The 17,634-nt window shown below is 38.0% G+C and overlaps 1 protein-coding gene across 1 annotated transcript in view; it reads right to left on the bottom strand.

Annotated features, from left to right (window-relative positions):
- tspan4a (tetraspanin 4a) overlaps positions 1–15,981 on the bottom strand; it is a 111,116-nt gene extending 95,135 nt beyond the window's left edge. Inside the window, exon 1 of the mRNA XM_088297046.1 lies at positions 15,854–15,981. The gene's annotated coding sequence lies outside the window, so the exon portion shown is untranslated. The remainder of the gene's footprint in view (positions 1–15,853) is intronic.
- Positions 15,982–17,634: the final 1,653 nt, after the last annotated feature.

The raw sequence follows: 17,634 nt of genomic DNA, 5'->3' as shown, positions 1-17,634 counted from the left end.
GAGTTCTGGACGCTTGGAAGATAGCCACCATATCTCAATGAGGCTGCGACGTTGACAAGGGGTGGCGACGTGACAATTTGGGTTGGAATAATGGGGAGTGAGATGGTGTCGATATGTTAAATTTCTAGGTGAGCATTTTATGCCATGGTATGTAAAGAATAACCGAGTTTGCTGTAGGAAGATACTTATTATGAAATATTAGCATCATCATACGCTGCAAAAGATACCACTGACGCTTTAGCTGCTGTAGGTATGACCGGGAAAAAATGTGTGGTGAACTTGGCCAACATAGTTACCTGATCTAAACCCTACTGAGAACCCGTAGGCCATCCTTAAATGGAAGATTTATGAGGGGGCAAGAATTCTGAAATGTGATCACATCCATGGACTTGCAATTATACCGAACAGGAGAGTTGGTTGGGCTAACGCAACTTGATTCATAAAATATTTTTGGGAGAGAATTATCAAAAATCTGTCTTTTTTTAACAGTTGTGCACAATACTTTGGAAGGACTCATTTTTCAAAATAAATAGTGTTGTCATCATGCTTGTTTTGTTCAGAAAGAAGAAAAACAGCACAAAGTATTTTGGAACACAATTAAGTGAGCCTAAATGCAACTCACTTTCTTCTTTGATTTTAGAAATCTCAACAAATGGGATGTGTTCTATTGTATATTATTTCAAGTGTTTTCTTTATGATTAAGAGGTGAAAAGCAGACACACATTGCATTCACCTTTGACCCGTCCCATCAAAACAATATAAAGATATCAGTGATATTATTATCAAGTGGAGTATTCACATGAGGTCCTGTGTGTGGAATTCTTTGACAAGTACACGACGTAGAGCACTGGGGACAAACAAACTTAAATCTCTGGGGAGGACGCGAAAAAACTCATTTCACTCCAAGTCAAATGAGTAATTTCATGATATGAGCAGTGTTGGGAAGATTGATTAAGAAATGTAATTGGTCACACTTAGTAGTAGAATTAGTGTATCTATTACAATTGCTTCCCAAAAGTAATAGAATCAATTATATTTGATTACTGTCATGGTTCTGTTTTTTGTTTCTCTCCGTTTTTTTTTCAGTTCCACCGAGAGTGGTTGGTGTTCCGGCTAGCGGCGCACCTGTTCCTCATGTAATCAGTGGGGTATATAAGAAACCAGACTTCTCTTTAACCATGTCAGATTGTTGACCTTGATGCTGTCCACGAGATGTCTCATTCATGTACTTTTGCTCACTTTTTCTCCTTGATTCTGGTTTTTTAACTATTTTTAGTTGCTAGTATTCCATGTTTGACTTTTGTTTCGTGACTTTGGATTTTTGGCTTTTTGTTTTGGATACTTTTGGTGTTAAATTTACCTTGCATTTCCCAAGCACTTTATGTTTCATACTTGTTCTGGCTCTGTTTTGCCAGCTTTCTGTTCAGACTTTGTGGGTCCTACGTTTTACTGTATTAAATATACTTTTGTATTTAAGTGTATGTCTGAGTCTGCCTTTAGTGGGATCCGCCCACCCCAAATTCATTGTTGAATTTGCGAATTCCGTTTTTATTCCTCAAGAATAAATGCTCTCAACCATTTTCAAGTTCTAATAGACTGACTGAAAAGTATTACCAAGATTGATTTAAATTATACATCATTTGAAATTCTGTAGATTGTTGCATTAAAGCGCGTAATCCCAGAATGTTTAAAGATCAGTGTGAGATTTGTTGGTAATGAACTGCTTTCACTGACGATTCATGCCAAATACTCTGCACGTGCAACTAGGCACCAACACATCACATGACTGCAGTCATTAAGTTGGATGAGATATTGGTATGCGTGAATTACACAAAGTCTCTCCTAAACCTAGCTACAACCGCCAGCGGTAAGGTGCTTCTGGCAAGACTTAAAAGACACATGAGTGGATTACTACCATGACTATCGTTTATCGAAGTGCTACTTCCGTATTGTTTGCATTTGTGCATAGCTCCACCTCTTTCACTTCCTTACGGTACGCATTTTCACGCCATGTGTCATTTACGGCATGTTGTGCTAGTGTTAGTGTTAGTAGAAAGGGAATGCATAGCACTGTACTGTACCAATTTTCTCATCATTGTTTCCTTAATTATAGAAGTACATGCTATTGTGCTTATATGATGTAATATAATGTACCTAAGTGGCAGCCAAAAGAAAGCATGATCTGGGTTTACATAACCAAATTCTGTAATAGCAAACGGTTAGCAAAGAGAAGATTTTACGGATCCCGCAGAGAAAAAAAAAACACTGGTTACAGTAGCAAATGATACAGGCATACAATATCATGAAAAAGACGCATCATCAAATAAACTAGATGAGTGGGAAAAAAATATATCTCAAGAGCAATAGTTGAAATGATAAAGATACGGTATATCACACGGCGTGCCCTATTTTTGTGCTGAGCGCAAGTGTAGCTCAAAGAACAGTCTTAACTGTACGCATGGGTGAAGATTTTTTTCTTTTGGTTCTTTGCTAGACTGAAAAGGTAGAATGGCCGTGGCGAGGCGTTTAAGCCATTGTGGGATGGAAGTCATCTCGTCCTAGCCAATCCTAATTTGCATCAAAATCAGGGTGGCAGATGATGCAGTCGGTGACAAGGACAATTGGAGGCCGCCTTACACGACTAAGTATGCGTATGTGTGAGAGTCGCCCCACATCACCCCCAAGTGACAGGGTGCTATTAAAATTATTTTTACGATGATATTGATTAGAATTTGTTCAATCAATTAATTTCTACAATGATTCAGAGGGATTGTCCCACGGTGGTGAATGAAATTTGATGACGTCTATCATGCACGTCCACGGAGCGTCCGCTTGTATCTGCTTTTTGGGTATATAAAATTTGGTAACTGAATTTGCAGATGCAGCAGAAGGCGCAGCAGCAAAGCCCAGGGAGGTGGAACGCATCTACTAAATTCGAAAATCAGGACGAGACAGTTTTTAAGGCAAGCACAGATGACTTTGTGTTATCCAATTGTCTGACGAGTCGACGACGAGGCCACTCCATGCGACAGAACACCATAAATTCATAGTGTGCTCACAGGGATCATTTTTTAACAAACATATGAACATTACTTTTAACGACTAAACATAATTGCTAGGGGGGAATGATATTTACATCTCCAGCCTATTGTTTTGCTCCGGCAACATACTGCCTTCAACGAGCAAAAGAAAGTGGACAGAGGGGATGTTGTTCTTTGAAATGCGCAGCATGTGTCTCTGTCCAATTACCCACAACACTGTCAGCTGAACATTTGTTGTGTTGATAATAAAAAAAAAAAAATACATGTTTTTTTGTTTTTTTTTGTGAACATGGAGTCTGTAGAAGAAGAGAGTAGAAAGAAATGATGGGTACAACTCAGTGACTATGGAGGCTCACAGCTAATACGATGTTTTTATTTATGCTGTCAAAAACCTTTATCAATACAAAAGATGATTAAGATAATACGGATCTGCTTTGCACCGCATATTGATTAGTGGACTTATCCACCAAGTAATAATATCACTATCAGTGTGTGTGTGAGTGTGTGTGCGGGCGTGTGCTTGTCATTGCAGAGTTGACACAGGTGTTTTGGAGCCAGCCAGCAGATGCATCTCATCCAACAAATTATCAGCTTCCTGACCTTTGACTGCACCACACTGGAAGATCGTCAACACTCAGTATCAAATTTGTGGCATCCAGCTATTTAGAAAGTACAAGTTTATATTCTGATATTTTTACCCTGCCCTGTTCTCCCTCCACTCTCCTCTTCATCCCTAGTGTACCTGCTTCGGATCCGTTTCCTTTCCTGCCTGGAAGCTGTATTCATATTCCTGTGACCTTCTCAGAACAAGAGCCTTTCCCTCCAGCCACAAAAATATCCACGCGTTACAAAAAAAAATCTATCTGCATCATAAACAGCTGTTCATCTCTTGTATCATCAACTGGATACTTCTCATAAACGGAACCCAGACAAAATTTATGTTTGGTAGATCATTTTTTCATTTTAACGATGCTTCTTGACAATAAATCTTACACCGTCAGAAAGCCTGTTCATGTCTTTTGAATGGTGCAATATTTGTAAACAACACGCATTTGTGGGATGAGCGGAAGAGTCCAGATTCTGCCTACAGTAGTTGGATCATGGGTTGAAACTGTAGAGAAGACACTGAGAACACGATCCGGATTGCCGAACTGATAAGAGTAAAATCTTTCAGATTAGGCAGTGAGACGGGATATCCCTCAGTGGATTAATGAGGTGTCTCATCATTAGAAGCAATCTCAATGCAGAGAGATATCAAGATGAGATTCTGCAACCAGTGGAAGTCCCATTTTCTCCACAGTCAGAATGACTGAACTCGATCTTCCAAGATGACAATGCTCGCTCCCACAGAGACGCATTCATAAGAGACTACTTTGAAAATATGAGAATGGAGAGAAGGCAATGTCCTACCAGCAGTCCTGACTTCAACCCCATTGAACACTTGTGGGATTAGCTTGGGCATGCTGTTCGCAACACAACCACGTTGGCCGATTTGCAACAAATGCTTGTTGAAGAATTTAGGTTGTCAATATTGGTCAGTTCATCTGCCAGCAGAGATTGATATTAATAGGTCTCCCGCTTGATAATGTAAAAGGTTGACTTCTTGAAGTTGACATAGCATGAATGTATCTCCAAATATTCCCCATTTAAACAATTCTTTTGAAACGTTATTAATTACAAACTGGAGACTCAAATATTAGCATATCTTCTAAGAGTTAATCTTGTGCAAGTTTATGAAAGAAATGAAGTAGCCTGCATGTTTAAGCAACAAACATACTATAGCTCATCCTGATAAATAATTAATTGTGGAATGAGCTCTTCATTATATATCACACAATAACTATTACTCCGAGATGCGTTGTCTTATTTTGATATTCTACAACATTCTTTTGGTAGGATGCAGTCAGAAACTCATATCTAACAATTGACAAAAGTGAACTTAGTGAATGAGACCGTTGGCAGGGGAGGAAGTTAAAAGAGAAAAAATATTGACATTTTCCACATGCACTTCTTTCAGAAAACTAGAAGAATAGAATACCAAAGTGGTGCTATCAGTAACACACTTAAAGCTTCTTTGTAAAGCATACACCACTGAAGAAGGAAGCAAGCATCAGAAAAGTACTTCCCCTGACTTCCAACATTTGTGTCTCCATGGCAACTAATTTGAAGGCTGTGACAGGAAAAAGGTGCCTCGTTAACTTCACAGTGAAGACAAGACAAATTGTACTGAATGGCAGAATGGGAATGTTAATCACACCACCGACCGCAATTTCAAATCCATTTCAACTTTTGTCCTCGATCACATTTCTGCATAACAATATGAAAACAGGAAGTTTTTATTACCAATTAAATGTGTGTGTATGCATTTACATATATGTTTGCATCTTCATTACTTCTAAATAATTTGTGCAGGAACTATGTAGGTAAGGGGAATGCAAAAACAAAAAATACAACATATTTTGGTCAGTATAATGTAATGTGGTGACTGATATTGATATCTCTCAGTGTAATGCAAAATGTAATGATTAAAAATAAATCGTGCCAAATATATGATAGCCAACGTGGCATATGTGAATCTGTAAATTAAATCAAGCAAAACAAAGGCAGTACCAAAGGGAACAACTGTTTTAGATTTGTTTGCATTGTTTTTCATTTCTTATATTCCCTTCCTTCTTGCCATCCATCCAGATGATTACTGGTGGCAGGACCCTATTCCATCTGACTTGGGTTCAAAGTCAATCTACAACCTGGACTGGCTGCCGGTGCATCACAAGCCACACTTTCATCATCAAATTTGCCTTTCTATTGCAGAGAGAATCAAACTAGCACAGGAATTTACTGTATTATGAAAATGCAAACTTTTTCATTTGTGTTAATGTGCTTTTCCAATATTGCCTCATTAAAAAACATTCCAGAGTGTTTTCTGGTGAATGTAGACTTAATTGCAGCAATCTAATTTAATAACTATGTCAATTAAATGAATTGCACAGTAGAGCATACTTTACATTCTATATGTGTAAACATTGAAATTTCTTACAAAATTTAACTGAATGTGGCACAGGCCTCTGTAGACAACACCAGAATCAGTCAGCATAAAACAGATCTGCAGCTGCACTAGAATGTATAATTAAGTGAGAGGCACAGGCCAAAAAAAAAAAATCAATCCCGAATTAATCCAATTTAAGCAGCCCAGAGAAACAGTAAAGATTGAACAACTGAAACAAGATGTGATCAACAACCACACACTCATCTACAAGTAAGATGTTATTTCATGCCCAAAAAAAAGGACTCCGCATAAAACACAATATAGATCTCTGTATTCACAACTGCGCTGGAGTGTAAAAGGGTACTTTGGCAGACTGCTATGCGCCATGATGAGCGTTCAGGCGTACTAAGGGTGTTTCCTCTGACATACACCTGGTGCACCTGACAGTTTGGTAATGAAAAGTTCAGAACATTTTACGCCTACTGGAACCACATCTAATGGCGCATTTAGTCAAACGTGATTTCGAGGAATTTGATTCTGTGCTCTGCAGACGTGTGGAAAATGTCATAGTTCTATCAGAAATATGATAACAGCATACATCAAAATCTTAGATATTTCAAATCACTATACCCCACGTGGCACAGATATTTGGGTAGCGTGAGGGGAGACCAAAACCAAGTCTTGCCAGCGTCTGTGCAGATTTAAAGCACACTTCACACTAGACTTGCACAGTTTGTAGAAGGGCACATAAATGCGGTTGTATGGTAAATCCGTGAGTCTGGCGCGCAACTTGCCAGAAATACTCAAGGAGAGGAAAACAAACCTGTCAAAACTCACATGCAACCACTCGCACCATACTTGAAGCGAGGAAGACAACGATTGTTTGATTTTTGTGTTGAGTGACATAAATACAGTGTGTTTTTTGACAGAAGAAAGTAAGAAAACTGAAGTCCATTTGCGCGTCATGACATTATCCAGTCGTCACCAATTTCAAAGGGCGTATTTAAATTGATTACAATTTGCATGTAGTCCACTCACACATGGAAACGGGCTATACTGAATGTTTCAGAAACTTTAGAATCTGAGAAACAATAATAAAATAATGATCCCCCGTGTTTTTTTTTGTTTTTTTTTACATTTCAAAGCTCATTTTTGTCTTAATCAGATTTTGTTTGTTGGCACTCGTAATTCTTCCACATTTTTCCCAAAGCACGTGTCAAAGGTCGTTAAATGTGTAATCAAGCGTACGACTATGTCAGTTGAACCAATCACATGCAAAGCTTCAAATCATGTGATGATATTAAGCCAATCAGGCATAGAATGCAACAGCTGTTGGTCAACAACAGTGAAACATTACACGAAATATTGCGCAAAAGGAGCCGCTTCCTCATTTGCAGGCGCTTGAGGCTATAAATATTGTTGAAAAATGCTGGCCATGCTAATTATTTGCTGTATAAAGTTTGGCGATGTTTATTCCGAGTTAAGTTAGTCTCAATTGTTTTGCTTACAAGTCTCACATGTGGAACTCAATAAAGCTTGATAAGCCAAGCACTCTGTGAGTGACTTAAACTGAGGTTACAGGATAGTTCAACTTTATTTTATTGGGACTGTAATGTAAATGGCCATAGAGGGAGCGATAACAGAACCAATGTAAATGATCTAAACTTAATATCCTCTGTGAGTCTCGGTCAGCAAATTTTAAACAAGTGAAGAAAAGCACCTTGTTAAACATAAGCAATTTACACATTTTATTGCAAGCTGTATAAATTGTATTTGAACCATCTTAGTGGCATACTAATTATGTGAAATGTTAATTCATTAAGTGCTTTGCAATAATTGACTAACAAAATTGCTGCTAGGAAATACTCCCATGCCCTGACTATGGGAAATGGTGCTCAAACTATCCACTGCTCTTGAGTTTATTTTATTAGAATACATTTTCAGTTCATTGAACCAATACAGGAAAGGTTATGCCATGGCTATGTGAAACGCGCCCATCCTTACGACAAGGCTGTCCAAGAAAGAACAGGTCTGCCAGCGGATCTCTTGGACTTTGGCATATTCGGCTTGATCCACGACTGTCACCATTTTTTTTTTTTTCAGGCTGTCAGCAACAGCAATGGATGACTCAACGTGATCTGGACAGTGCTGAGATCTGTTGGGCTGGCATCAACGACGGGCCTAAATTTTTAGAGGGTCGAGTTGTGTCCTGCTTGAAAAGAAAGTGAAAATCTGTCCACCCAGGATTTTCCCCTGGGGTTCAGGCATCTTCATGAGGAAGGATGCAGCATCAACTCTTCTCTTCATGAGAGTTGTGTGGACCAGAGGTCTTTCCTCATGTCTATGTCACAAGATTAAGTGGAGGAAGAGGAACTGATCGCTCTCTTGCTCGCCATCTTGAAATCTCAGGTAAAGATTCGGAATCACCAGCCATGACCTGCTAAATATACAATTGGTCTTGCGTGTTATCTTTACTTGAGAGTGTCTGTTGTCCAAAGTCATTATTGACCCAGACAAGTGTGGCAAGTACTTGAGCACTTGTTTCCTGGGATGTCCATTTCTCTTCTTTGAATTTGTAGGTGAGCAAGAGCTGTGTCGTGCTCAAGGACTTGAGCAGCGGATAAACAGCGGCCAAACCCATTCGGGAGTCCTGAAAGTTGCGCTGAGCCAGTCATGTGCTGAACTGCCTTCACCGAAGGCCAAAGGACGCGGTTTTGGCAGAAGCCACTATATTTTGGCGCTCAAGGTAATGATGTCCTGGCAGGTAGATAATATCTTTCTGCTGCCATTTTACATAATCTCAACACGGTCATTGTCTGAGTGTTCCACTGTAATTTCACCTGTCCATCCAAAGTAATTACACTGGCACCATATTTATCACACTTTCAAAGTGTCAGATAGTTTGCGGTTGGAGGCCAAGGGAGCTTTGGTAAAGTTTTTGCTGTGTTCCAAATGATGTCTTTGATTGTCAGGGTGGCACAGTATAATAACAGAGAACTATTTTGGGATGAAGCTGTTATCATTTTGCAAATGATTTGACCCAGCTGTGTTTGCTTCCGTGGCCTCAGCTTCAATGTCAGATGGAAGGGAAGAGAAGACAAAGGAGGTGGAAGTGGCGACAACTTCATGAAGCGACTTCTCCTCAGCTCTTAGAAGATCTACGGTACATAAAATACTTTCAAAGGGACAATCTGTAAACAAATAGTCCAGGCTAATTTTGCTTTTCATTCTTTTGGAAAAACCAAAGCTATCCACAGAACAAAACTAACTTTCTAGCCTATAGCATGACAACAAATCTTTTTCAAGTTAAATCTCTGCACAGTACTGTCCAAGGTCTTCCCAAAGACATCGTTCATCCCATCACACATCAACTTAGTTCAAACACAAAGCATTACCGTTTTAAATAAAACAATGCAGGCCTTGATCGCAAAACACTCCAAATTCTATACTGTTCATGAGTCCTTTCATATCGAACTTGTGGTTCCGAGGTCCGTGGGCATAATTACACAAGTTCAACCTACCCACTAATCGCTCTACAAAAGAGGGCAATAAGGATCTTTCTCAGGGCTGGATATAGGAATAACACAAATCCACATTTCTTACAGTCAACGCTATTAAAATTAAAACATCTCATGGGAATACAGACTGTATAAATACTATTTAAAACCCCCAAAAATGTGTTTGGGAAGATTTTTTTCTTAATTAAAAAGGAAGGGGGCTACAACTTAAAGAGAGGATTTAATTTCAAAATGAAGAGCATACAAAGGAGTTTGTGTTCCTATTTGTGGAGTCATACTATGGAATAGTTTGAGCAGAGGTGTCTAAAGTATTCACGTTCATTACTCAAGTAAAATTATCGATATTTTTATTTAAAAATACTTTGTAGAAGTTGAAGTATTAACTTGTTATTTTAAAAAAAAAGTAATGGTTTTAAAACTATTTAAAGTATAAAAGTAATGCTACAGAAAAAATGGATTGCAGGGAAGTCAAGTCAAACAGTTTCTTTTCAATATGTTCTATGTGCCCTGATAGTCTAAACACGGTTTTCTGATTAGTCTCATGTTGATGGAATAATAATTAATTGAATAAATTAATCCCACCCCTAAAGTTTTGATTTGACTTTAAGGAAAAAGACTTGGACCGCGTCACAGCGGCATATTGTGCACTACACCCCCCCCCCAAAAAAACATATAAATTATACATATCATATATTATCTTTATTTGGGCGCTGATATCATGTTGTTTTGGAAAGCTGTTCTTGAGTAGTGATGAGATAAGTCACATGTATATATCGGAAAAAGACTAATTAAATGGATCGATTTCTGGTTTTATGACTCGATAGCAGCAGATGAAAAGGAACATATATTTGATTTTAGATTTTTTTTTTTTAAAGCCAGACCTGTTTGTCAGTTCATTGTTTGTGATTCTGTTGAAGTGCTTTCCTGTGTCCTGTGGTGGTGTGTGTTTTGTTACTTGGCTCTTCTTTTTTTGGATTTTGGTCATTTTAGAATTTAGATTTCTCCCGAGGCGTCTTTTTTGACTTTGAAAAACAAAAATATTTTTGCTTGAGCATATTCTGTACCGTGCACTCCTGCCTTGCTTCTCCTGCTTCCCTGCACATGGGTCCACTATCTCTTTCTACCAATACTCTCAACTCTAACAAGATTATGCTAATAAACATCAGATAACCATTATCATCCGCTAAATTTGTTAAGGGTAATTAAGAATAAATAAATAAATAATAATACGTGGTTGCCGTCACAGAGAGACTTCTAAAAAAAATACGAACGCGTGCGAAAACACTTTTATTATATGGGAATTAAAGGTTATGGAAAGATTAGGCGGCTCCTGCACCCCACCAAGAGAACTAAAAATAACAAGCCAAGCAAAATCACTGTTGCTATTTTTACTACATCCAGAGAAAACACTCTAAACAAATATTTAAATAGAACATATAATCGAGGGCCTCATTAAGGAATGTGTTTTGATGGGTGTGATGATATGAAAATACATAAGTATGTGAGGAGAGTAGTAAACATCAAACAATGAAGGGCAAAAACTCTGCTCTCTATATTTTTCATCAATCTTAATCTGGGTGTGGGAGTGAGAGTCGGCAGCCTTGAAAGATTGTGGTTACAGCCTTTGGTTTTCTTTTTAGCCTGAGTTCTCATTGAGGTGACAACATAAACCTTTCAGAATGTACAAGGCCGAGCTGAGGCTTTACATTCCGAAAGGTCTGGTCGAACAATAAAACATAAAGCAACAATATCCATCTAAACGTAAGTTTTTATTCATCCTTGCTTATTTAGTGAGGGTAGCTCAGGAAGAATGTAGAAGTTTCCATTTTTGGTAACATCGTGTGATACATGAAACACTTTGTATGTGCGTGTTGAAACAGTGTTCCCGGATAATGGCTGGCGACTGATTTATATTTCTTGTGGTGAAGCACAGACCAAAATAAGTTGGAAAACCATTTTGTGGGGTGTAGTTAAAAATAATACAACTGGTTTCAATAGAAATGAGTTTTTTGCATTTAACACTGCTACCATGCACTGCTGTTACGGAAACAAGTATTAATTACTAAAAGATAGGTTAAACAAAGCCACTCGTCATTTGTTTGTGCATAGTTTAATAGGCATGTGCGTTGAAACTAGTGGAATTTAAAATAGATTACAAATGATAATATATGATTTCATTCTCTTAGCTATCATGTTCTATTGGCATTCAATAACTTCATACCTAAATGTGAACTCATACCCTTTTCATTTCTACTCTCATAATAAAACTGTATTTTCACAAATGTAAAGCATGGCATTAAAAAGAAACTAACTTTAGAGAATTGTGTTCAAGTAAATGTAGGGTGAATCAGCCCACTAGTGCACGCACAACACACGTCCACTTTTAGGCGGCACTATGCTTCAACCCTGCTTCAGCCATGCACAGTAAAGCCAGTGTTCAGGGCACACATGCGGAGTGGTGCCACACCCAGAGAAGCCCACAAGTGAGCCGCAGAAGTGCACTTGGACAAACACGCCAACTGGCTGTGACTATTAAAGAAAACACTCCACACTTCTCCACTGAACTAAAATTTCCACCGTGTCCTTGTAAATACCATGAGCATGAGGCCTTACAGAATGTCATTCACTGAAAAGACACAAAGAATGTATCGCGGCATACAGAATTAGTCTTGACTACAGTGTGCAGACAGATTGGAAACACCAACGGGTTGCATTTTTTTCAATGATTTTTGTCACACAATTTCTCAAACTAGAAATATCTATCACATAACCACTCGCAGAGTTTGCAAAACTAAAAGCACAAACACTGCTTTGTACTTAGTTAGAAATTTTGTATCACACAACTCATTGCTTCACACTGAATTTCCAAATGATCAACACCAATCTTGCAAAACTATACACGTTTATGGCTAATTGTCTGGCCACACTGTCACAGCAGAAAACTGTTTGAGATCATTTGTCCACTTTGCAATTACCCCGAGCACTAAAAATAAGGCACATGTAAACTATCAATGGCAGAGCAGGAAGAGTGAGAATTAGAGGAGGCTGAGGAATAAGATGTGGAGGTGAAGAAACAAGAGGGGGCAGCAGAGTAAGGAATAGAATTAGCGATTACATCAGAGCTAAAATAGTGGCCCATGTAAACAACCATGGAATGACCCGGAGTGACAATGTGGACAGTTTTTTTTCTACCTCTCAGTGAAATGTTGTGTGCTTTGACGTGGAAAAACATGTTTTCCATTTGGTTTGCTGTTCACAGGAAATACAGTAATCCCCTTGAATATAAATAGCTCACAATTGGAACCCATTGTGTTTCCTATGACAAAAGTATGCCTTCAAACAGACAAACTACCATGTGTAGTGAGAAAGCAATTTTTTTTCATTCCTATCAGTTGTGTAGTTGGCGCATTGTGTGCTCTTTACTACAAAGGCTTGTATTAATACAAAATACTAGTTTGACGATGGTTTGAAGTATTAATTAAGATTTATTTTTGCAGAAGAACTATGATGTTTTGCCATTTGGCAGAAGGTTTTCTTATTTGTGTGAAGAGGTTTTTTTTTGGGGGGGGGGCTAATAATTACAAAAAAAAATGTACTTAAAGGTGAAGTCAACCCAAAAATTTCCATTATAAGAATATGCTCAATGCAGCCCACTAGTCACTAGTTAATATCGCATTTGTGGAATATGAGTTAAGCAGCAAAATCCATCTGTTTTTAGCCAACTCGCCTCTTTGTTTCTTCTCTTGAGTGAAAATGACATCACAGTTGCCCAGGGCTCAGATAACAACCAATCACGGCTCAACTGTGTTCTGAAGCTGAGCCATGATTGGTCGTTAGCTAAGCCCTTAGCAACTATGACTCAACAGAAGTGACAAAATGGCCACCCTCTGAGATGGCTGAGCTCATATTCTACAAGTGAAATATTAATCAAAATGCCATGCTTGGACTAGTGAAAGCACATAAAACATTTTATTGCAAAGAATTGTTTGAGGTTGACTTCCCCTTTAAGCTGCCAGAAAAAAACTGTAATATTGCCAACTGTCACAAGCCATCAATTTGTCATCTGTTCAGCCAGACTGAAGTTGATCTATGGCAGGACACAGGAAAAGGAAACTGCCTCCTTTCTCTTAACTGTCTATTGTACATCCTGGAAAGAGTCAAGCCGGGCTATCACAAAGCTAGAGATTTCATGACACATCATTTGGTTATATTAAGCACATGCGCTAAGTAACTTGTATTTTTCATTTGCGTTGAGCTGAAAGCCAAATGTTCTGCTGCGAGTCCAAAACATAATCAAATGAGAATGACTGTCAACCAGCACAAACCAAATAATGCCTTCCACGTATTGTGCCTTATGAAAAAGAATAAAAAGCAGATAATATGGGAAGTCGAAGAGGAAGTTTTAGTACAGTAGCATCCAGCGCTCTGAACAGAAATAATGGGCCGTCTGATACGTTGCAGCACAAGTGCTTTTGAATGACGTAGCAATCCTTGATTGCAATCACAGGTCCATACAAAATAACAAGACACAAGTACACAAAAGTAAAAACTAAGCAAAACTAAAACTGCATGTTAAAATGTATAGAAAATATAACAGCTATTATTTTACGGGCTCTATGACATTCACTGCTATTCTCTTGATATTATTTAATTATTAGGTCCTTATAGTATCTACCAAAATAACCCAAAAAACTTGTTGTCAGTGTAAGTGCGATGACTTCAATTATTCAATGTTTCAGTGCAATGTAGATTATACACAAGAAGGGTTGACGATTGAAGCACCATGATTTGAATTATCTGCAGCTTTTGGTTAATGTTCAACGTCTAAGACAACCAAATGTGGTCCATCACAAACTCATCGCTGAAAAATTAAGGTCAACAGCTGATATTGTGTGTTTTTCCCCCCGCATTTCATAGCAGTTCCCAGGGGGCTCTAACTTTGGTCAAAATATCTCAATAAGATTGCAGAATAATCATCATCACCTTTTAACAGCTCTTTTGAAATCAACTAGTTTTAGGGGCTTATGCAAATGAGCTTCAGCTCACCCCATCCTCACGAGAGCAGCTTTGCATTGCCATGACCACCAGAGTTAGAGCTGTTGTGAGAGCCGGATGAGAATTTTACTTTCCAAGAAATAAGCAACTGCAAAGTGCACCTGAGCTCACATGAAGTAAAAGCATTGATTACATTTTCAACCCGCCAGAAGCCTTACAATGCCACTAGATTCAGCTGATAACGCTGTTTTTCTTTCTTTGTATATCCAAGGAATGTTATATTCAATACAGAGTAGTGATATAATTGATGGCCATTAACGTCTTGAGTTTTTTGGGGGGGATACATTTGCTCTGTGTGTTTGTGTGCGCATCTGGTAGATTGAAAAGTGAATTGTTTCTTTAGTTTTGAAACAAAAATGATTGAGTTCAACTAATGTTTATACAAAGGCGACATGACCAGAAAGCCAAGCAATTCAGTAGATCTGTTTATGAGCTTCCTATTAATTATTACAAATACACTTAAAAAAAAAATGAAATACTGGAAAATCAAGTGTGTAAGCGCTTTGGCTTCCTGTGGTAACACCCCTGACCTTACAACTTAATTTGAAACATGGCTTGAATTAAATGTCCTAGTGATCAATATTAATGCACCATATGTATAATTTAACACCGCCACAAACCAACCAACATAAAGATGTATTGTGAGGTGGAGAATTCCACTGAAAAATAGCTTTTATAAGTCCAGGGGAAAATGAAGTTTCTGCAAGCCCTTCAAAAAAGAGAATGTGAAGGGAGGGAATACTCCCCCGGAATGGTTGGTATTTTGAAATGTTGTTCTTATCCACAAGTTTATTTCTGGCTTACATTGTGGTCTAGGGAGACATGCTTTGGCCTATCAGAGCTCACAATGTCCATCAGCATAACATGTTTAGAAAATGTGCAGAGAGCAGCATACTTGGTACTTGCTTTTAAAACGCATAGCAACTGTGAACATTGAACTTTTGTATGATTCGTTTTAAAATACAATATAACACACTACAACACAACTTTTACAACAGATTTTATAGGTAAGACAAGAGCAACATTGATTAAGAAATTTACTCAAAGATAAACAGTGATAGCACAGATACTCATCCTACAACTTAAGACCACCAGACCTTCCATTCATCAATGTTCAAACTTTTAAACAAGTTCTCTGACAGCAGAGCATCCACATGGTGAAACTTAAATTTCATGAACAGTGCAGTGTGAGTTAAAAGAATGTGTGATTCCAAAAATTATTTTGAATAGGGACAAATCCGAAAAGAACTTACCCTTAATTATGTCTCACACTCTCTCTACCGACTGCTCTTTCTCTTTCCTGCAGTGTGGCAAAACTTCCCAAGCTTTTTCCTCTCCAAAGAGCCTCTCTCTCCCTCCTGCCACATGGGGGCACATGTGACTGACATTCGACCTGTAAAAACAAATGCTGACATCTAGTGGCAGCCAAAGCATTAGCACTTTCAAGTGCTATAATTGTGAACACACTGTACGTGAATTTAAATTCACTGAGAGTGGAATTAAGAGACGATGAGTGGGAAGGTGTTTATGGAATGGGGTGTTTGCATTCATCACGTTTTTAGAAAAGAATTGTGCATAGTCTATGAATTAGGGACCAGCTGTCACATTTTCTGTCAGGTTTAGGCGTGTTGAAGGATTGGGGTTTGTTGTGGAGGACCCAAATGCAGGAAAGCGAGGCAAGAATACCTTAAATGGTATTTAATTGAAGGAAACAAAAAGGAGAACAAACACTACAAAAGGAATTCTTGGACTTGATAAACAAAAGCAATACACAATAATAATTACGAGTGCACAGTAGTACACAGTTATTCTAAACAAAAATCAGTAGGAGGCAATTCTTTAAATATTGGTAGAAACTACCCATGAAGGCACAGTTTCAGTGGAGCTGTTCAGGCAATACTGAAGAAGGGTTCCTTGGTTAGCATAATTTGATCCTTTTTTAAATAAATATATTGTTTGTTTATAAATGATCTCAATATAATGCCAGGAATGAGTAATATGAGTTATTTACAACGTATTTCGTTTTTTTTATACTACTGTGCATAATAATTTGAACGCTGTATTTTTAGCGGATGTGATCATTGAATGTGAATGTGACTGCGAACCAATTTATGTTTTGGATGCGAAATTTGTCTAATAAAAGTTGTTCATAGCATGTTTTCATGAAAGAAAATGTAGTTGGTTCTAAAAGGAAAAAAACAATAAAAAGTAAACACACACGGGGGACGTTCTGAGCCAAAATTCGGACCCAGGACCTCTCAACTGTGAGGCAGGCACCGTAAAAACATACCACACAATACAGTAATACTTTGATTTTACATTCAATTGGATTCTGGGTTCAATGTACAGTATGTCATGAATTTATTAAGAAAAATGGCAAGGTGTTGTTGTAATTTTTTTCTTAACCCAACAGTGATCTACAATCTTGTGTGGACTGTATTTCTTTGCATTGTTATGGGATTTGGTTGTTTTGTTTTTTTTTAACCACATTCAGTAACAACTGTGTATAGAGGCATTATATTTTTGAATTGCTCATCCAGCTCAGGGTTATTCTGGGGTCACCTCAATCTCGCAAACACAATAAAATGGCACCAGGAACGCCTGAAGGGAATCATTACATCTGGCACAAACATCCAATTGGACTGCAGATTTACAGATTACATTTTGGTGGTCAGAATTGCCGGATATCGTCAGGCTCACGAAACAGGTTTTTGGCCATCTATGTATTTTACAATAATTTCTCATTACTACCACAAATGTGAAGAAGTGATGACATTTTATAACTTTTGCTATAATGGATAAATTAAGACATGGAACACAATGGCGAACCCATAAGTTTCTAAATAAAGCTTGTGTTCTATAGAAGTATGCTACATTCACTTTGAGTTCTCCAGAAAAAATAATGAACAGACATTACAATTGTAACGTAACATGTTTTTTGAAATCCATTCAGATGCAACTTCATATCTTTGGATGGAAAAAAAGCCAATCAAGCGGGTTGGAGTGAATTAGCAACAAAGCGAATTCATCAAAT

This window comes from Idiotropiscis lumnitzeri, chromosome 5, assembly GCF_059441095.1.
Source record: "Idiotropiscis lumnitzeri isolate Australia: NSW breed Sydney's pygmy pipehorse chromosome 5, RoL_Ilum_1.0, whole genome shotgun sequence".
Classification (NCBI taxonomy): domain Eukaryota; kingdom Metazoa; phylum Chordata; class Actinopteri; order Syngnathiformes; family Syngnathidae; genus Idiotropiscis; species Idiotropiscis lumnitzeri.
This window is presented reverse-complemented; position numbering and strand designations above follow the sequence as displayed.